We start from the raw sequence: 6,006 nt of genomic DNA on the forward strand, positions 1-6,006 counted from the left end.
CCTTGCAGGGACAAAGAGGCCTTCACACCCTGGCACATCTGCAGGACTGAGGAAGCATCATCATTTTGTTGGGACTGAGAGGGTTGCAATAAGCACAGATATATTTTGGAGTAGAAGGTAACATTTATGTACAATTTATGATAAAACATTAGAAGGATCATAGGTTTTGACCCTGTTTGGAATCTTGACTTTGCCACTAAGCAGCAGTGTGACTTTAGACAGTTTGTGCCCCCCTGAGATTCCATTTCCTCGTCTGTAAAATGGTGTTGACTGCCCCATGGACATAAGTTTTGGGATTACAAGGAAAAGATTCCTTCTGCCTCTGAAGTAAAAGATGCTTACTGGTGAAGACATTAACCAGCTGCAAACAGCTATAGGAAGTCACCATGGTGCAGACAGTGTAGCTGCACCTCAGGACCCCTGAAGCCAGGCTTGGTGGCACATACATGTTACCCCAGCTATTCAGGAGGCTGAGGCAGGAGGATCAGAAATTTGAGGCCAGCCTAAGCAATTAAAAGATACTGTCTCAAAAAATCAAAAGGACTAGAGGTATAACTCAGTGGTAAAATGCTTACAAAAAAATAATAAAATAAAATCAGGACCTCTGGTTTCTTCAATACCACCAGTCAACTGCTGCTTTCACAGCTTCTGCTGTCTCAGGACTTATGCCCCCCAGCAAAGACCCCAGATAGCACTAGGTACCCAAGACCAGATTGGAGCCATCTTCCCAGCCTAAGCACCCAGTAAGCATGGGAATGGCCTAACCTGTTGGTACTTAGCTCCCGTCCAGGGCCCAGGGCCCTTGGTCAGTGCTTAGCCTGAGCCAGTCAGCTATGAGCAAGGAGATATTGGAGGAACAGACCCCAGACCCAGCAAGGACTTCACTCTCAAGATGGTTCTCAGCCTGGACTGCACATAATCATCCAGCTGGGGGCCAGGTGCAGAGTCAGACCCATCCCAGACGGAGTAAGTCAGAACCAGGGACCTGAGACACAGGTATCAAGGTTCATTGGTTGGTGTTTTCTGTGGTACCAGGGATTGAACCCAGGGGCACTCTACCATGGAGCCACACCCCCAGGCCTTTATTTTATTTTGAGATAGGGTTGCGCTGTGTCACCCAGGCTAACCCCAAACTTGCAATCCTCTTGCCTCAGCCTCTTGAGTTGCTGGGATTATGGATGTGTGCCACCACACCTAGTTAGTGATCAGTATTTTTATAGAGACTTTCAATGGAGTACAGAATTTATACAAGAAAGTACCAAAAGTAGTGGGCAGCTCGGCAAATATTAAAGTGCACCCACTCAGGGGCTGGGGTTGTGGTTCAGCGGTAGAGTGCTTACCTAGCACGTGTGAGGCCCTGGGTTTGATCCTCAGCACCACATAAAAATAAATAAATAAAGGTATTGTGTCCAACTACAACTAAAAAATAAATATTAAAAAAAAAAAAGTTCACACACTCTGGTCAAGAAGCAGAACATTCCATGACCTCAGAAGCTCTGCTTCTACTCTTCCTGGCTTCAGACACCATAAGGTTGCTTTGCCAGCTGGTGGGAGAAAGTGGGGCTTGGTTTGACTTTTAAGAGGAAACACTTTAACTCGGCAGGGATGGGTGCAGGAGGCTGGCAGGAGGGCTCCCTGGTATAGGAGAAAGGAAAAGGTAGGGGAAACCAGGATGGGAGCTCAACAAGATGGAACTTCTTGTTCTGTTCCATCTCCAGCAATGCTTAACACAGTAGGTGCTCAATAAATCGTTGTTGAACTAAATATGGAAAATCCAGCCAACTTTAAGTCTTGAAAATGCAACAGAACAATAACCCCGGCTTCCATTTATTGTTTGCTGCAAGCCAGGGGTCTGGATCATCTCATCCTCACAATGGTCCTAGGAGATTAGTACCATTATTGCCCTTCTCCAGAGGAGGAAACAAGTTCAGAGAGGTTAAATGCTTCCTCAAGGTCGCCCAGCTCCAAAGGGCTAGAATCTGGATTTGTGTCTGCTCAGGTCTCTATGCCTCATGGAAGAGGGGAAAGGTGGCCACATGTAATGGCTGGAGGGCAAGAGAGACAGCCTGAGCAGCCATCTGGTCACTCATGAGGTCTCTGGCGCATGTTCCTTACAGCAGCCCCAGCAAGTGAGCCCTGACCCAAGAAGAGGGGAGAAAGGGCCAAAGGCCATCACTTCAAGGAGTTTCTCCAGGTGTTCCCTTGAGCCAAGGGGACAGAGAATAGGTTTTAGCTAGACCATCTATCTTAGGGGGAAGATGATGCACAGAAAGGAACAGGGGTTTCCTGAGTGGTCACAATAAGACAGCTTTGAGGACAGGGAAGAGAGTCCAGGCAGGAAGGTCAGAAAAGTCAGGAAATGACCTTTAGATACCAGGGCAGGCAGAAAGCTAGATATGTCTGTAATCCCAGCAGGTTGAGAGGCTGAGGCAGGAGAATCCCAAATTCAAAGCTGGTCTTAGCAATTTAGCAAGATCCTGTCTTTAAACAGGCTGGGTATGTGGCTCAGTGGTTAAGTACCCTTGGGTTCAATCCCTGGCACAAGAAAAGAAAGCTAGATTAGCTGGTCCTTGTCACACACCCCAAAACAGCCTCAACACACTAGTCTGTAGATCAAGAGAGCTTGATGCAAGAGTGGGTGTCCAGGAACCTGAACACAAGCTCCAGCCCTGGCCTCTCCTCACTGTGTGACTTGAAGCAAGTGCCTACCCCTCTCAGGGCCCAGCTGACCTCTGAGAGCCCTTCACATCTTTTGCATGCCTGCCAAACACCAAGTTTCCCTCTGTCCTCACAAACCTTAAGCCATGGGCTGACTGCAGGAAGCAATAAGAGGAATTGCTATTTTGGGACCAATTATAGCCCATGAGGAGCCCTGACCAGCAAAGTCGAGTGAGTGGGCATCCCAGGCTGGTCGGGGCAAGATGGTAAGCAGGCATCAGGTATAAATGAGGGCGGAGCCCTTGCAGCCAGGATGTGGGAAGGTGCTCAGGCAAGCACTGAAAGGGGGTGGGGAGGAGAAGGAGCACACAGAGGCTCTAGAATCCGGGGGCCTAGAAGAAGCTGCTGCTCCCAACATGGGGTCTCTCCAATCCTCATAACACCCTGAGTGGGTGAACTTGCACTTGGAGGGGTGAAGTTAACAGCCTAAGGCCACTAATGCCTGGCAGTGGCAGACCTGGGACTTGACCCTTATCTGAGTGACATCAAAGCATTGTTTTCCTTCATTTCCACCCCCCAGATTTTTCTTCTCCAGGCTCCTTAACTTCAAATGCTTCAGCAGGCCACCTGCCTTCCTGGGCATGGCCACATAATCCCTGGACCTTGACTGACATGTTTTAGGACCAGAGGGCAAGTGGACTGTAAGTCTGACCTGGGCAGTCCCCAGGGGTTCCACCAGCCCTGCAGTCCATGGCCCTGGATTCCTCTTAGACCCATCATGGGACCAAAAGGCCCCACATGTGCCTTCCTGAGCACCAGTCAGGTGGGCCAGCAGAGCTAAACCAGGGAAAGATACCTGAGAGTGTTGGCCTCCCATGAGGGATCCACTGAGGCCAGGGCTAGAACTCCAGACCCACCAGTGGGGATTCCAGTCCTAGGGGAGAGTCTGGACCTATAAGCAGGCTGAACCTAGTTCTCAGACACAGATGGCCCCAGCTCAGCTCCTGCCCTGGCCCCACGCTGAGCGTCATCCTGGCCTTCTAGCCCCAGTTCCTCCTTAGACTGAGCCCCTACCCCATGGAGCTAAAGCCCAAATACAGTAGTATCACAAGGACACCTTCTGTTGGGGTAGCACTTTGCTTGTTGGGGGTTAGCCTAGGTCTGAGCTTCCTGTTCCTTCAGTCTTGTGTAGTTGACCTTTAATATCCATGAGTTCTGTGCCCACACACTCAACCAAATGTGAATGGAAAGTTTAGTTAGACTTACAATGGTTGTGTCTGTTCTGAACAAGTACAGGATTTCCCCTTGTCATTAGTCCCTAAAAAATACATATAACAACTATTTACATTGTATTTACATTGCATCAGGAATTTTAAGTAATCTAGAGATGATTTAAAGTATGGGGGATGGTTTAAAGTATGTGTATACTATACCATTTTATATAGGGGACTTGAGTATCCACAAATTTTAGTATCTGCAAGGGTCTTGGACCCAGAGATGACTGCACTTTTAGTTTGGCATTCAAGTACAGCTAGCAAGAGGCACCATCACTCCCCAAAGTACCCTGATGGCTCTGATCCTGTAATCTAGGACCCCTGACCGAGGCAGGGCCCTGCTGGGACATGGAGCTCATGCCTCTGCCTCCAGGTCACTGTCCCAGCTCATCCTAACTTACTGGCACCTTATGCTATGCCATATGATGAGGTGTGGGCCTTCTTTGGACTCACTTCCCCAGCTGCACTGTATGAAGTTCAACAAGATGGTCTCTGAGTTAGGTGTGGTGGTGCACACCAGTGGCTCGGGAGGCTGAGGCAGGAGGATCCTAAGTTCAAAGCCAGACTCAGCAAACGCTAGGAGCTAAGCAACTCAATGAGACCCTGTCTCTAAATAAAAAATACCCCCCCAAAAAAAATAGGTCTGGGGATGTGGCTCAGTGGTTGAGTGCCCCTGAGTTCAATCCCTGGTTACTTCCCCCCAAAAAAGATGGTCTCTGAGCTCAGAGATTAATGCCAAGATTCCATGGGCTCACCTGAGATGCCAGGATTTTAAAGTCCTTTGTCCTAGAGCCTGTGGCTCTTCAAGCTCCAAGACAAGCTAGCTTACATTTGTCTGTGGCCTCCATCACTCACTATGGAGCCACCAGATGCTCCCAGACTCTCAGGGAAGTTCTTGAAGTAGCTTGGAAGTCAGAGTCAGCTGGAGGAGGAACTGGCCCAACTGACCAACAGTAAATAAAAATTAGGCTCCTTCATAACCTGAGGAGTGCAGGAGTAGGAAATGTGCAGGCTGTGGCTCTAGGCACCTGCTGGGGCCACAGTAGGCAGGTGGCCTCCTCCCATTGAAAATAGAATATCCTTCAGGCAACAAGTTGGAAAATCTCTTTATCAAGAAACCATTTCTGAGAGTAGAAGGGCTGATCTGGGATGAGCCTTTCAGGGATTCCTCTATGGGCTGGGATATGCAGCCCAGGGATGAACTCTGTCCCCAGCCCTAGCGGGAGTTCATTGATACTGGAGAGGGCTGGGGCCATCATCCTGACATCAGTAATCTGGCGCTCCTTTTGCCCTTCCCGCCTGGGCATGGCCAGGGAAATAGAAACTTTTCCTTTGCCCCCCTCCCCACATCGGTGTCCAGTTTTCCTCCTGGAATTTCCTGGAGCCTAGGAACCTGACCTTTTCTATCTCTTATGTGGCTCAGATTCTATGACTCAGTTTGTTTAGAACCCCATTGCCAGCCTACTTATCCTCAACAGTCTTATTTACCTTCCTCCACCTCCTTTCATGGGCTGTGATTATCCTGACCCCAGCCAGGCCTCTGCCCCCAGCACTCGGCCCTCCCTGCTGCCTATCTTGTCTAGATCTGCTCTCCTGGGATAGCTACCTGAGATCCCTTGAATGGTACTGAGCAGGGGACACTCAGTTCGCTGGGCTGCTGCCTCCAATCCTGGCGCACCACTTCTCACGGAGGCACAATTTACAGAAGAGTGAATCTAATATGAATACTGCCCTGGGGCTTGTGCAACCATGTCCCTGGTCACTGCCCTGCTGGGCGCTCTGATGGTTGGCATTGGAAATGAGTAGGGTGGGATAGCTGGTGGTGGGGAAAGAGAAGTGTCACCTGTCTTGCTGGACTGAAGGACTAACTACCCTGGCAAAGAGGGATGGGGATTTGAGCTGGTCCCAGAGGGAAGTGCAGAAGCCCACCTGATGGGTCTCTTTTATAGGCCTTTAGGGGTGGGCCTGGGTCTCTTCGAACAGGGCATAGTGGCTCCAATTTCCAGGAGGAATAAAAGGTCCATGAAGGGGCAGCCGTAGCCCTGATTACACAGGTAATGGCGACAGGACCCCA

This window comes from Marmota monax, unplaced genomic scaffold (assembly GCF_021218885.2).
Source record: "Marmota monax isolate L192 unplaced genomic scaffold, Marmota_monax_Labrador192_F-V1.1 WCK01_AAM20220418_F8-fsc00068, whole genome shotgun sequence".
Lineage (NCBI taxonomy): Eukaryota > Metazoa > Chordata > Mammalia > Rodentia > Sciuridae > Marmota > Marmota monax.